This window comes from Arvicola amphibius, chromosome 3 (genome assembly GCF_903992535.2).
Source record: "Arvicola amphibius chromosome 3, mArvAmp1.2, whole genome shotgun sequence".
Lineage (NCBI taxonomy): Eukaryota > Metazoa > Chordata > Mammalia > Rodentia > Cricetidae > Arvicola > Arvicola amphibius.
Window position 1 is genome coordinate 71,433,678 of NC_052049.1, and position 15,101 is coordinate 71,448,778.

The following is a 15,101-nucleotide window of genomic DNA, read 5'->3' on the forward strand; positions in this document are numbered from 1 at the left end:
AGTTAAGAGGCTCTTGTCACAGTGAGAGGAGAAAAATCTCTAGAGTCACAGTGTCTATTTACTTCTCATCCCTGTGGGCGTTGGATATGTTTCAGGTTGCCTTTGTCTTGTCTGGATTGTCCGCGGGACCCTGTGATTAGTGGCTCCTGCTGCTCTGCCTTCTGCTTTCCCAATCTTTAACTTACATGACAGTAAAGCTCCATTTTCCTGCAGTAAGAGTGAGTTTGAGGACATAGGGCTCTTGCCTCCTTGCGAGCTTTGAGAATCTTCTCTCCCTCACAAACGTAGCAGAGGCCTTCCTGACTATTTCACAAGATGATTTGTCATTGTTCCACTGAAACGTTGTCTCCTTTCTCTAGCTGGTACTTTTGTACCTGTCCTTTCAGATCAGATCAAATGCCACCTACTCGAACACCGGAAAAGAGCTCCATTAGTCATCATAGCAACTGAACTCTGCTCATGGATTTTAAGACCTATCACGTTGCCTTGTGACAGTCTCTTCACATCTTGTATTCATCTTAGACTCAGAACTCTTCTGAGGCAAAACCATATGTTAATCAATGTTGACTTAGCACATAGCACACACTTGATAAATATTTTGACTGCCCCTTCAAGTTTGCAGCATACACACACACACACACACACACACACACACACACACACATGCAAATATTTTCTTCAATTTAGAAAACTAATGACAAAAGTAGTTGCCAAGCAGAAATATTTGTTTTAGTAAAATTCACTCATGGCTTAGTATGGTCACCCAAATTTCTAATTCTATCACTTGGGAGGCATGAAAATTGGTGTAAAGAGTTTCAGGTTAGCCTGTGCTACAGAGCAATGTCATGTGCAAAGAGTGTGTAAGCATTCATATATAATATAGAAAGTTTACCAAAATGGAAGTTGCAAGATTTTATTAATCTCAGGTAGAATTGTTTTCCTTATAGCCTCATTCAGATTGAAGTGTTTCTGAACCTTGTGTCACAGGAAAGGAAAGGGAAAGTTATTGTTTGATCTCTGTCTCAATTGTAGGACTGTAACACATAGGAACATATGAATGTAATTTTATGCTAGCAAAATATCAGGACTGTAAGACCACACAAATAATTGTTTAAGTATGATTACATCCCATATAGTATTTGAGATATACTCCTAATGTGTTTGCTACTTGGCTAAATTTAAGTAGAATTTAAGTAGAGACACACAGCTTACATGGGAACCCTAGTCAAGTGAAACTTCTGCACTTCACAGAGAAGGACTAATGATAATACTGACAATGCTCTAGGGATCTGGCTTAGAAATATTTCATCAATGCTTTTCTGTTTACATTTAATTTGATTTTTATGATTATAATATGAGGTCATTATTTCCCCTAGACTGGTCAGTACAAATCAACTCAGTTGATGGCCAGATTAGCCAGGATGGATAACAAAACCAGGGGAGAACCTGAGATCAGAGAGATGTGAGAACACTGACAAGAGGAGAATGGCAGCGTTGCACAACCTTTAACTGTGGTATACTAAAGAGGGCCACACATTCACAGTTCCATTCTCCTTGACAGTGGAGTTCTATCACCTTCCCTTTGAAAGTGAGCACCACAGTGTCATTGACCAGAATTATAGCAGTGATGAGAGGTGGGAGTTGGTGGGTTCATGTTCAGCGGGAGGTGTGGCTGCAGAGGCATACTCTCAATTACCATCCTGGAGATCTTAGGCATCTGTTCCTTGAGGGACATGAGAAGGTAGGTTACTAGGAGAAAATATGGATTGTTATATGAATGGGGCTAGCCATGGAAAGGGTCATTAACTGCCAGAAAGAATGGGTTAGAGAAGGGCCCTGGTTGTACCATAGAGGCAAGGATGAATGAATGAGATAAGAGCAGATATGCCCTTTAAAACTAAATTTTAGTTGCTGGGTATGTGCCCATTTGAGTCTGGAGAGGTAGTACCAGTGATGAAGTCCCAGGAGCTAGTGTGCTGGTATAGGTATTGGTGTTATTGGCCCAGGCAGGAGGAATGACCTGTAAAATATGCTTGAAAATGGGTGGAATCAAAATAGGTTCTGGAAACTGTTAGTTTTCACCAGACCAAACTTCTTGATACAGTAGCAAAACTTTTTCCAGGAACCCGCAGGTATCTATAAGACAGCTGAAACAGATTTCCATCTTGGTGTCATAGAAAGAGGCTGTGGCTTTAGGTTAAAAGTCATTAACATGTTAGAAGACAAATAAGGGAAATTGGAAACTGAACCTCTGAAGATACATCTGAACCTTGTTAATTTTGGACTATGAAGCATGTGAAAGAGGCACACCTGTCTGCATTTTTATCAAGGAACTTAACAAATGAACTAATGAATTACCTTCACCTTAAGTCATCAAATGCCATAAGACAGATCTAAGAGGGATAAGTAGATGAGCAGAAGTGAGACCACTTTTTTTAGCTACACAGGCATTCCCAAGTCTCTCCATGGTCTTTGGCAAATACCAGTCTTAGAAGCAATACTTGCCTTTAGCTGCCGAGCCCAGGAGGCCTGGCAAATTTTCCTGCTTGGGTAGGGTTCAGTCTACCTGTCTTGACAGGATGAGACAATCGATTCCCTGGCATAGTGTCCATGAAGTTGATGAGGTAGAAGGCAGCTTTCTCTGTGTGGGTGGCATTGCCATATCCAAAGGCAAGCCTCAGACAGAAGGTCTTCTGCAACCATTCATCTTCTTGGAGGAATTAGAGGACGCTGCAGGAGCAGGCATGTCTCTGTCATAAGAAGCTTTTTTGTTAAATGCCATACTTTCAGATCAGGGTACTATTACCTGTCAGGTATATCCAAAATAGGTATAAATTTAATTTGGACAAATAGTTTACCCAGTTACAGCTTACCAATGTCAGTAAAGGCAAATTTAGAAGGAATATTTTAGTAAGCCGAAGTGTATTAGAGGCAGAATGTCTCCTTGGTAGGCCAGCACACACGGCTAAGGTTTTTACTTTGACCTCAACCAAATATGGCAATTATCCACAATGTTTGTATTTTTCCAGAGCTGTTGTAATCTGGAGTTACAAGTTTTACAGATTTTAAAACAAGCACACACACACACACACACACACACACACACACACACACACACACACAGAGAGAGAGAGAGAGAGAGACAGAGAGAGAGAGAGAGAACATACTGTGGCCACTTTACTTACACACATATATTAACAGACAGACAAACAAAACTTTTTTAGGAAACTTTGTCAGTTGACCACCTTAAAATCCTGGAGTAGGCTGCAGGAGGCAGGTAAGCACACAGGAGGTCCCATTAAGAACCAGATTAGCAGATATTGTAAGGGAGAACAGAAACATAAGGACGGAACACTTATGCAGCTCAAGGAAGGAGCACTGGGTGGGGAAGGATGCATCCGATGTAGGGAAAATCCCAGCATGATCAGATCACAAGCCAGGAATTCAGACAAAAAGCAAACTGAGAGAATTAGGAAAGAGGGTGGGGAGGGGGAGCAGAAGCACAGCATCCAGAAAACATGGACATATGGGGGGTTTGTTTACTAGTTCCCACAACATGCAAAAATTTTTAGGTGTTAAGGGATGGGTGAGATAGCCCCAATTTAAAAAGTTCAAGGGTGTTTGGGGACCAGGCCTTAAATTGTAGGTACCTATTTTGCAAGCCTATGCCAGGACCCATAGCCTAGAGCAATGCATCCATAGTGGTAGACTTTGCATCAACCCCCCCTCCCCAAAAAAAAACAACAAAAAAGGGGGTGTGAGAAATACCTAGAATACTAGAATAGAACATCTCCTGAAAAATAAATTCCACAGGGACAAGACAGTCCCTTATCCCACAGGACAAGGACCTGCCTTGTCAGGCAGCCATGGGCCTGTAAGGCAATGACTTGGAACTTGGAACTTATGAAGACAAAGCTGATCTTAGCCTGGTAGAGAGCAGGTGCAAGGGAGAAGGGTGGTTTCCCACCTTGTAGCCCTGGGCCAGTAGGAAAAACAGCCCCCTTCGTGGAACCTCCAGATGAGCAGTTTTTGTACCCTGATAAACCTCTCTGCCAAAGTAATAATCCAAATCAGACCAAATCAAACCAAATTAGAAAAAGCCCAGGTTTAACGAATACCAATGCTCCCGGATGGCTTTCCAGAATGCCAGAAAGGAGCTGGGGAAGCAAGACCAGAAAACTATGTGCTTGTTCTCTGGGATACAATTTAGATACCCTGTGGGAGTGGTATTGAGCATCTCTTGGGAGTGGTCATAATTTGGCAGACTTTTTCAGAGGTGGAGTCTGGACTGAGGGAACTTCTTGCAGAGAAGGCTTGGGATAGAACTTCCACCCAAACATCCCAGACTCTTTGGGTATATGAATGTCTGGGGCTAGGGTAAGGCTTTCACCCAAAGAGTATGGTGTTTATAGAGCAATTTTTAGAGATGCAGAGACCCATAAAGAGTACAGAGTTCAATTATCTAGTCTTACAAATGAAGAAAGACAGCATTCTTGTTTATCAGCTCATCTCCAGAAGAGGGCAGAGGGACAGACCCAGGTCCAATGTACACCAAGAGTCCTTTCTTTTTCTTTCTGCACCCTACTCCTGGCCTTGCTTCTTCAGGCTATCATGGCACAAAACCCCTAAAATTGTGTCTCATTTTCAACCTTTATTTTTAAGCCAGTGTCCTTGGTGCACATTAACCTGACTTCATTAAATAGACCCTATCCTACTGATAGATGTTCTCTAAGCAGATCTTTATTTAATTCCCTCTTTGCTAGGATCCTCATTCTTCTTAACCTCAATATCCTCTTGAGCTCTCTGTATTTCTTAATAAGTTTATTAATTGTAAGCACATAAATTGATCTCATTGGCATTCTAAGTCTGACTCACCGAGGAAGTACATCTAATATCCACCAGCAATGCAGCAAACTAGCTGCCTTATTATTTCCATTATGCAGACTGCTATCACTAAGAGACCGATGTTTAGTGGGACTGGCGTTTATTTTAATCATAATTAGAATATCTTTTCTGTCTTTCCTGCTTACCTAGACACAAAGACACACAGGAGACTTATCAGTTCATTTCCATCCTGCCTCTACTTTTTTTTATCTTAAACACAGAAGGACAACGCTCCCCTCACTCAGTCCTGTGGGAATCTTGATTTGCAATTTAAAGGGATTATGGAGAAAACAATGACAAGGCAATTTTCAGTTCATCAAGAGATTCTTTTTTCTGTAACCCTGAATGCTATTGCTCTGAAGCCTAGTTTAAAAAAATAATAATAATAAGTCAAGTTTGAGAGGTATTTTTTCTCTTCATGGCAAAGCACACCTGTGTGTATCCTACCTTTCTTCCCAGGTCTTACTTAATCCCCAGGTGTACAGATTGGGGGGGGGGGGAAGTAGCCTCAATTTTATGTTAAACTACTCATCAGTCCTTGTGCTGTACATATGATTTTATAGCTCAGGTCTTTCCTTCAAATATTCCCTCCTTTTTGGCTTCATTTTCATGTAACTTTATTTGTTATATACTTTCTTATCCTTGAAGATACAGAATAAACTTTTTTTTTTCCTGGAAAGTCTTTGTGACTGTTACACAGCCATCATCCCCACTAGTTTGTACATCCTTCACTGCTACCTTTGTTTATGTAAGGATTTCTTTTTACAATGCGAGTTCTTCCAGAGGGAGTTTATTCTTTTACTTCTCCATTCTCTAGCACATTGTCTAGCTCATACTAGATTTTCAGTGAATACTAATGTAGCAGTCACACGACCTTCTAAGATTCCTTCAACTTTTTATGGTTTATGATTTATGCTAATGGTAGATTTTTAACATTGATTCAAACTGGAGGCCAATTGTTGTCCAACCAGTGCCTCTCTCAGACTTTCCACTTGTACTCTGCCCAATTTTGGAAGCAGGCTGAAAATCAGAGATCATCTTGTACAGCATGAAGACAGTAAATCATATAGTCTGCACTCCTGTAATATAGTGGGCAAGGTGATGGTGACTGGCAAGTAAGCTAGCCTTGCTTTAAATTTTACCTTTACTTCAGGTTTGACTTGGGATAAAGTTAATTGGCTTGAAAGTTCAAAATTTTACAAATAGTAAAAAATATTATTTTTAATAACACTAAAACCCACCCAAACTTTCTGTGAGGATTAAATAACATAATATGCATAAATTTGGACTTACTCTGGTCCTTGGCATGTAAAAACTCAATAAATGATAGTTGTTTTGATCATTGCTTCCTTTACCGTAATCTCTAGAAGGCATAGGCAGGAAATAGTACATTCACTGCCTTCTGTTACACCAGGGATGCCTTCAAAATTAAGTCCAACACAAGGCTCCTCATCTAACCCACAGAAAACAGAAAACCTTAAAAACTCTACTTATTTAGCTGGTGTGTATGGGGACATGCCACAGTGTATGTGAAAGGACAACTTACAGGAGTCAATTCTTTCCCTTCACCCGTGAATCCAAGAACGTGAGCTGCAGGCATTAGCCTCAGCAGCAGACACCCCCTCCAGGGAGGTGTCTTCCCAGACCAGAAGACAGAAATCTTGGTGGGGAGCCATTTTCTTGGTTCCTCTAAGAATGGTAACTTAGTTCTACTGTTTACCTAGGAGAGACATAAACTCATTAGCTACAAAGGTTGCCATAAGACAGTTGAAAACAATAGAGTGATCTCACACTCTGGCCCAACTTCAGCAAGCTAGAAATACAAGTTTTAAGCCATAATGTTGTGTGAGCTCTTGCTCTTTTGGCTTTTGGGGATGGGCACCACCCAATTTCTAAATAAATCACACACAGAGGCTTATTCTTAGTTATGAATGTGTAACCTTGCTTGGCTTATTTCCGGTCAGTTTTTCTTCTTATATTAACTTATCACTACTTTCTTTTGCCTCTGTTTTTATCTTTCACTATTTCTGTATACCTTTCTTTACTTCTTTCTCTGTGGCTTGCTGTGTCCTCTCTTGGTTCTCTTGTTGCTTGTACTCCTGTTTTATATTGATTTTATATTTATATATTTTATATTTATATATTTTATATTTATATATTTTATATTTATATTGATTTTAACTCCTGTTTATATTCTCTGTCTACCAGCCCTGGCCATCCTTGCTCCTGCCTCCCTATTGGCCATTCATGTCTTTATTAGGACCATAAGGTGTTTTAGACAGGCACAGTAACACAGAGTTAAACAAATGCAGTGTAAACAAAAGTTATGAAAGACCTGGATAAATCCAGGTCTCCCCAAAGAAAGCCCTGGATAAGTCCAGGTTTCCAACCCCTCCCCCCCCCCCAAGCAGGAAGAAAATAGCCAAAAATCTAAGCAGGAAGAGAAGAATCAGAAATCTAGGATTAGCCAGTTCAGTGACTGTGTTTCAGGAACTAGCTGAAGATAAAGTTAGATTGTCATCTTGAGAATAATCTTGAGAAATAGGGAATTTCCCCCTTGTGATTATCATTGGGATTTTGGAATACTGTGTTTCAGGAACTAGCTGACTATGACCCTGAGAGTGATCTTGAGAGGCAGGGATTTGCCCCCCCTTGTGATCATCACTGGTATTTTCAGAATTTTCTACACCCTCCCTGCCCCTTTCAGATCACTGGGCTGTGGTTTCTTCCCTTAAAAACTCCTTCTACCCATCACTCGGGGTCGAACTCTTCCCCTGCGTGGGTTATGAGTCTCAGCCCCAGTGCACTGGTTCCCGTCTCATCTCATCATTAAACCTCGTGTGATTGCAGGAAGGATGGTCTCTCATGAGTTACTGGGGGGGGGGGGGTCGTGTTATCCCGAGACTTGAGTGAGAGTCTCCCCACACTGGGGGTCTTTCAGTTGCACACCTGACAATAATATTCCCCAACACCATAGCAAAGTTTTCATGACAATTCAGATTATCTTGTACTTGCACAAAATAAAAGAGAACATTTTATGTCTATATTTCTTCTGACTCTTGTGTTTCTAAGGTGGACTGAACAGTTGGAAACTGGTTAGCTAATTTATTCTGAGATAACTTGGGCCAGTCCTTATCCACAAAGATTCTAATTCTCTGAATGAGGGTGACTGTTGTAATCTACTAGCCTGGTCTGTCACCTGGGTACCCTGTCTCTTTAAGAGACAAGCTCTCCCCATTCCCAACCTCCCCCTTCCCCTTTTCCACCCAGGCAAGCAGATCTCCCACCTTCTCTCCAGCTCTCTCTGTCTGCCCTTCCGGAGAGGTAGCTTGTGCCACTCTCTTCTCCTCCTCCCCTTTCTCCCTCCCCTTCCCCTCCCCCTCCATAACTCACTAAATATTTCTGCTTTACTGCCACCCTCCTTTCTTTTTCAACTGACCTAACGAAGCCTTCACCAAGAGCTTGGCTGGTTTATAGTGAGGAAACTTACTGAAACGGATAAACTGTGTGTACTTGCGATTCTGATTGCTGTGTTTGGACTTGCCTTTGTATTTCTGTGGACCAGCAAAGGTTCACTTTAGTGATCTAACTGCTCTAATTTTTTCCAAAAGCAGAAGGTTAAAAATTTAAGGAATAAATCTGGAGGTGGGTGGTGGCACACGCCTTTAATCCCAGCTCTCGGGAGGCTGAAGCAGGTGGATCTCTATGAGTTCAAGGCCAGTGTGGTCTACAAGAGTTACTTCCTGGACAATCTACAAAGCTACTCAAAAAACAAAACAAAACAAATAACAACAACAACAACAAAATTCAAGGCATAACTTCTTCTTCGACAAACCACTGATGATGCCAGTGCAGCAGAAGGGCCTGGAGTACCCAGGGCCCCAGGATTAGGAGCCTGCTGCCGTTTCCATGGAGGATTCAGCAGTAGTTTTAAGGGCTGCAGTTGTTGGCAAGAGGTAAAGCCAAAGACAAGAAGTGGATCCCTGTTACCAAACTGGGCTGCCGAGTTAAGAACATGAAGAGCAAGTCCCTAGATGAGATCTACCTTTTCTCCCTGGCCATTAAGGAATCCAAGATTAAAGATTAATTGCCCCCACCCCACCTGAGCATCCCTAAAGGATGAGGTTCTGAAGATCATGCCAGTGCATTAGCAGACTCAGGTGGCCAGCAGACAAGGTTCAAGGTTCTTGCTGCTATTGGGGACTATAATGGTCATGGTGGTCTCAGTGTTAAGTACTCCAAGGAGGCAGCCAATGACATCAATTATCTTGGCCAAGCTTTCCATTGTCCCTGTGCAAAGTGGCTACTGGAGGAACAAGACTGAGAAGCCCCACACTGTTCTGTTCAAAGAGACAGGGCACTGTGATTATGTTGGTGCATCTCATTCCTGCCCCCAGAGGCACTGGCATAGTCTCTGCTCCTTGGCCCAAGAAACTATTGATGATGCCCAGTATTGATGTCTGCTACACATCAGCCAGGGGCTGCACTGCCTCCCTGGCAGCTTTGTCAAGACCATCTTTGATGCCATCTCTAAGACCTACAGCTACCTGACCTCCAAACTCTGGAAAGAGCTTGTGTTCACCAGTCTCCTTATAAGGAATTCACTGAGCATCTTGTGAAAATCTACACCAGAGTTTCTGTTCACAGGACCCAGCTCCAGCTGTGGCCACCACATAAGGGTTTTTATACAAGAAAAATAAGCGAATTAAGTCTGTTTAAAAGAAAATTCAAGGCATACATCAGCTCAGTCAGACTGCTTACAAGCTTCCATACAAGGAATTTTCTAGAGGCCCAGAGAGTTTTGAACTGCTCAAAACAAAATTAGCTTTGGAGTATCTGGTTGGTTTAGAGACACAAAAATGAGATTCATCTTTTTCCTCTTCCCTTTCTTCTCTCTCTTACCTTTTCTTACTTGTTCATTCTTTGTTTTTGTTTCCTTCCTCTCTTGGATGTGTACTAGGTATAAAACTGAGTCTCCATTTGCTCTAATTCTCCTCCCTTCCACCTTTTTGGACACCTGTGCATCCTGTCTTTTAGACTAACAGAAATCAAGGTATGTACCAAGTCAACCTGTGATCTTACTAGAGAGGCTAACACAATATCAGTTTTTTCTATTAACTCATAGATGGAGGAAAAATTAAAAGTTGCAGGATCAAAAACCTTCTCCCTTAAGACTTGAGTTCTAGCTCATTCTGTGCCAGAGAAGACCTGCTCTTCCTGTCCAGAAATGCTCCTGTTCTCAGTAAGCACCAGGCAAGCATCTTGGACTTCATTAGCCTGGCTCTCCACTTAGAGAAACGTGGAACAAAACAAAGTCCATCCCTAACCTGAAGGCCATCTCCAATTTTTGACTGCTCTTAAGAGAAAAATTAGTTTACTCCAACAGAATCTTACTGGGTATACAAACCAAGTACAGGCCCCATGCCCCACAGTAGATGGCCAACACAGAGCAGCCACAATGGTATTTTTAGAGGTATTTTTGTCTCATAATGCTTTATCTGACATTTTTCTTTCTTCTTTCTTTTTTCTTCCTTCCTTCTTTCTTTCCTTCCTTCCTTCTCTCCTCCCTCCCTTCCCTCCCTCCCTCCTTCCTTCTTTCCTTCTTTCCTTCCTTTCTTCCTTCTCTCCTCCTTCCTTTTGCTCGCTCCCTCTCTCCCTCTTTCTTTCTTTCTTTCTTTCTTTCTTTCTTTCTTTCTTTCTTTCTTTCCCTCCCTCCCTCCCTCCCTCCCTCTCTCCCTCCCTCCCTCCTTCCCATCCTCCTTCCCTCCTTCCTTTTTTCCTTATTTCCTTTCTTTCTTTTTCCCTACAGGACATTTGTTTCTATATTATGGTTCCTGATTTTGTATCTTTATGAGATTTCTATGTGTGCTAATATGTGTGCCTTGTGTCTGTATGTGTTTCTTGTGCTTGTTCTTTGGTTCTTTTTTTCTTCTTCTTTTCATTTGTTTACCTTACTCGGAAAGTTTTTTTTTTATCTTATTTTATGATAATAATTTCTTTTATAAAAAGTTTTCTTTTTATTTTCTGATTAGAGAATGCAAGCAAGGGTGTGGGCTGGCATAGGTGGGGAGGTGAGGAAGAACTGGGAAGAGTTGGGAAATTGTACTCAATGTATTGTAAGAAAAAAAATCTATGTACAATTAAAATAAGAGACCTGTGTTCCTACAGGCTTAGACTAAATTTCCCTGGTGATCCTTATACAGGGTGGGCTCCCTGACCAGTTTCCCTGGGAACGGTCACCAGGAGCAGCAAAGCTGAGCGCTACTGCACTGCTGTTCTCCTCCAGAAGCACAGCCCAGCAGCACTGCTGTGCTACAGTGCAGTTGCTCTCCATGCCTCTTATATCTTCAGTTGATGCAACGGCATTAAAGATGCTGCTGCTGGCACTGAGTCTTTCTTTGTTTGCACATAACTCTGCTTATGTTAGCCAGTGACCACTTTATTCAAGGATCTTTTACCTTTTATTTTTTTACCTTTTATTACCTTTTTACCTTTTATTAGGCTCTGTACAGAAATTTGTGAAGCTGAATTCTGGAAGTGTAATTATTCCTTAGGATGTTTTCAAACTTATCCTGGTTTTAATTATTAAAAATGGCTGTTCTTCACAGCGAATTATTCATTCTTAGTTTTGTCCTCCAGAATCTTAGTTATTTCTGACAGACAATGATGAGTCAGGGTTACCTTGCCATGCACAAATGGCTAGGACATCTGCTGTAGATGTATTGTATGCATTAGGTTACACTCTATGAAGGTGTGGCTATTTGACATCTTGTGTCCCATGGTGGCAGTTCTCCTTTGCTAACAACTACCTTGCCTTGTTACTGTGGCACCTTTGCCTAGGGTTATGCCAACAAGGAAGTGATGGGTAGGTGTGCCTTTCTCTCTGGACATTCAAAGCTGCTGTGCTGATTATCCAAGGGCTTTCACCAAATGAACAATGTTCTAATTTTACATTTTCCTTCTTGTGCTAGAGAGTGAATGAACCTAGGCCCTGGGCATGTCTGTTAAGTACTTCCTCACTGAACTACATCCCTAGCCCAGGTTTGGGTTTTTAATTGGCACATCTGAACAGCTTATCACTTCATATTTGCTTCTCAGCCCTTTCTTGGAAAAAAAGGGAAGGTTGGCCTCTGTACCTAAAGAGGGCAATCAAAAACCATGATTTTTCAGAAGCCTCTGTCAATCAGCACACAGTGTCAGGCACTCCGTAAATGTCTCCCTGTGGTGTCCCCCTTTCAATCAAAGTTAAAGAAATTAAATGCAGTGAGAGTTGAGAAAATCTAGTTTGTGAACATTCAAGATTCCATGACTTTGTATATCATGCATCTTGTATACATGTCTTTAGTTTTCTGTGGGAATGGATCTTTCTTAAGGGTATGTGGACCCTCAAACAACTGTAAAGAATGTTGAAGAACTCATGCATGCTTAGCAGCAGTAAAAAAAAATCAGCAGCAATAACTTCTACTTCCATCCTTCTATCACTCTGACTCATTTCTCTCTACTGCCTCCCAAGATTCTATTACAATAAGAAAATGAGAGGTAGCTTTACAAGTTGTTTTAAAAGAATGGTTATCTAGAACCATGGTTATCTAGAACAATGGCTATCTAGAACCATGGTCATCTAGAATAGCAGTTATCTAGAGTGAGTTTCCTAGAACAATGGTTATCTAGAACAATGGTTACCTAGCACAATGGTTATCTAGAACAATGGCTATCTAGAACCATGGTCATCTAGAACAGCAGTTATCTAGAGCGAGTTTCCTAGAACAATGGTTATCTAGAACAATGCTTATCTAGAATATTTGCAAATCATGTCAAAGTTATGGATCCTCTCCTCACAAAATAAAAGTTTGCATTTACTATGTTCTGCACTTTGCCTTGAACTTAGAAGTTTTAGAGAAAGTCTGTATAGAACTTGAAAATGTCCTGTTGAGGAATCATCTAGGATCCTATTACCCCCATTTCACAGTGGAAAATGGGGAGATGAAATGACTTTCCTCAGTCTATGAAATATCTATAAATTTGAGAGAGAGAGAGAGAAAGTGGAGCTCAACCCTGATGTGGGAGAGTCTTCTGTTTGTGTTGATTTCATTCGTTAATAAAGAAACTGCCTTGGCCCATTTAATAGGCCCGCCCTTAGGTGGGTGGAGTAGACAGAACAGGAAGAAGGAAGTAAGGTAGATGGCTAAGACAGATGCCATACCTCTCCTCTCTGAGCCAGACGTCATGAAGCTCCGGCCCAGGATGGAAGTATGCTAGAATCTTCCCGGTAAGGCACCACTTCGTGGTGCTACACAGATTATTAGATATGGGTTAATCAAGATGTGAGTAAGAGGCTGAAACTAATGGGCCAGGCAGTGTTTAAATGAATACAGTTTATGTGTTGTTATTTCAGGGCATAAACTAGCCAGGCAGCCAGGAGCTGGGAAGGACGAAAAGCAGGCCTGCCCGCAGCTCCTTACTATACAACCCCATTTAGATGATTATAATTTCAGGTCTATTTTTTGTTCCCCTGAATTGTGAGCTTTGTTTTCTTTCCTGTATGTAGAATCCCATAGAAATGAAATAACAGAGAGGAGTTAAGAGGGAAGCTATTTCTGAATTAACTATAGGGATCACATCAATGAAGCTGTCCAGGTCACAAGAGATGGAGTTCTTTAAAATACATTGCCAAGCCATTTGCATGTTTCTGTAGACCAACCTGTCCCTGTTTTCTTGTGGCTTCTTCTTCTGGCTCCTGTGTGCTTACCAGCACCACAATGAGTCTGTTCCTTCTGGTTCTGTTCACCTTCTACAGAAAGCTAGCTGAATGAAAGGTCAGAATTCAAGGAAGTGATGCCATTGACAACATTAAATATTTACTGACTCTTAACTTTTATCCTGGCAATGATGCAAGTTACCATCCCTGCTCAGTGGGTTTAGAGCAGAAATGTCACTGCTTTGGAAGGTGGTTTTAGTGAGAGGTTAAACTTCATCCATCTAGATTTGTGTCTTCAGTCTGGAGAAATGAAGCGACGGTGGCAAAGAGGGAAGATGGGAATATGACCTTTCACAGGACAGGGTTTTTTTTCTCTTTCTTTTATGTCACATTGTCAACAACTGCAGAAGGTCCAACAGTCTTTTCTGAGCTTTTGTTGGTCCTTATGTGTAAGCTCCTTGCAGTTACTAATCAGTGGTTGGGTGAATGATATCAGTTGGAGAGGCCTTATCTCCTCACTGTAAAGAGGAACCATGAACAAAGTCTGGACACCATAAGTAAGAGATCAGTAAGTCTGCAGAGACCAGCCAGCCAGCAGCCCTCTACAGTCCACAAGCTTCACATAGTAAGCTCCTCAGCCTTCAGCGCTGACTGGGCAGCTGACGTCACTCTTTCTTGTGGATGTGTTGGGCAATGCTCCTAGGCAAACTGCTATGGAACATAACTTCGATGATTTTGCTTGTGTAGGTTTTTTTTTAAATTGATGAGTGCTTTTTTTTTCTTTTCTGCAACATGTATACTTTGCTTAATGCTAAATTAAAAAAAACTAGAAGAGTTTACTGTTAGGGAGGATAAAATAAGCACACAATGCAAAAATCTTCATGTACTCTTAAAACCATTGTACATACAGAGTGTGCATGCCTTCTTCCAAGAGTATCTGGTCTTAGAGACCCTGGGAACTGAGGTGTGAGTTCAAGCTTTGGGACAGGCAACACAGAGAAACTGAGGAATGTCCTGAGTCTCACTCTGAGCTGCTGTCAGTGGTGCTGGGCTGTCTCACACCCTCCTCTACTGAGATGGGCATTTGCCGAGAATGCTCTCTTCTAGTTCCAGTTCTGCTGCTGTGATAAAACATTTTGACCAAGAACAACTTTTGGTGAGAAACTCTATTTGCCTTTCAATTCCAGGGTACATTAAGGTAGGAATTTGAAAGTGGCCTGCTTGTATTTGCACACGGTACTACCTTCAACTAAGAGACTCACTTGCACCCAAAGAGGCATGCAAGGGACTACAGAAGATGCTGTTAATGGCTGCCAGGTGGTTAGGCTCAGCTTGCTTTCAACAGTTCAGGACCACTTCCTTAGGGTGCAGCACTTCCAGCAGTAGACTAGAGCTTCCTCAGTCAATTAACAATGAGGATTATCTCCCACAGGCATGCCCACAGACCAACCTGATCTAGGCAGTTCCTCAGTTGAAATTCTCTTCCATGATAACTCAAAGTTGTATCAAGTTAACAGTT

The 15,101-nt window shown here is 41.6% G+C and overlaps 1 pseudogene; it reads left to right on the forward strand.

Moving 5' to 3' along the window:
* Window positions 1-1,627: 1,627 nt before the first annotated feature.
* On the forward strand, window positions 1,628-11,318 carry LOC121677123 (annotated as a pseudogene).
* Window positions 11,319-15,101: the final 3,783 nt, after the last annotated feature.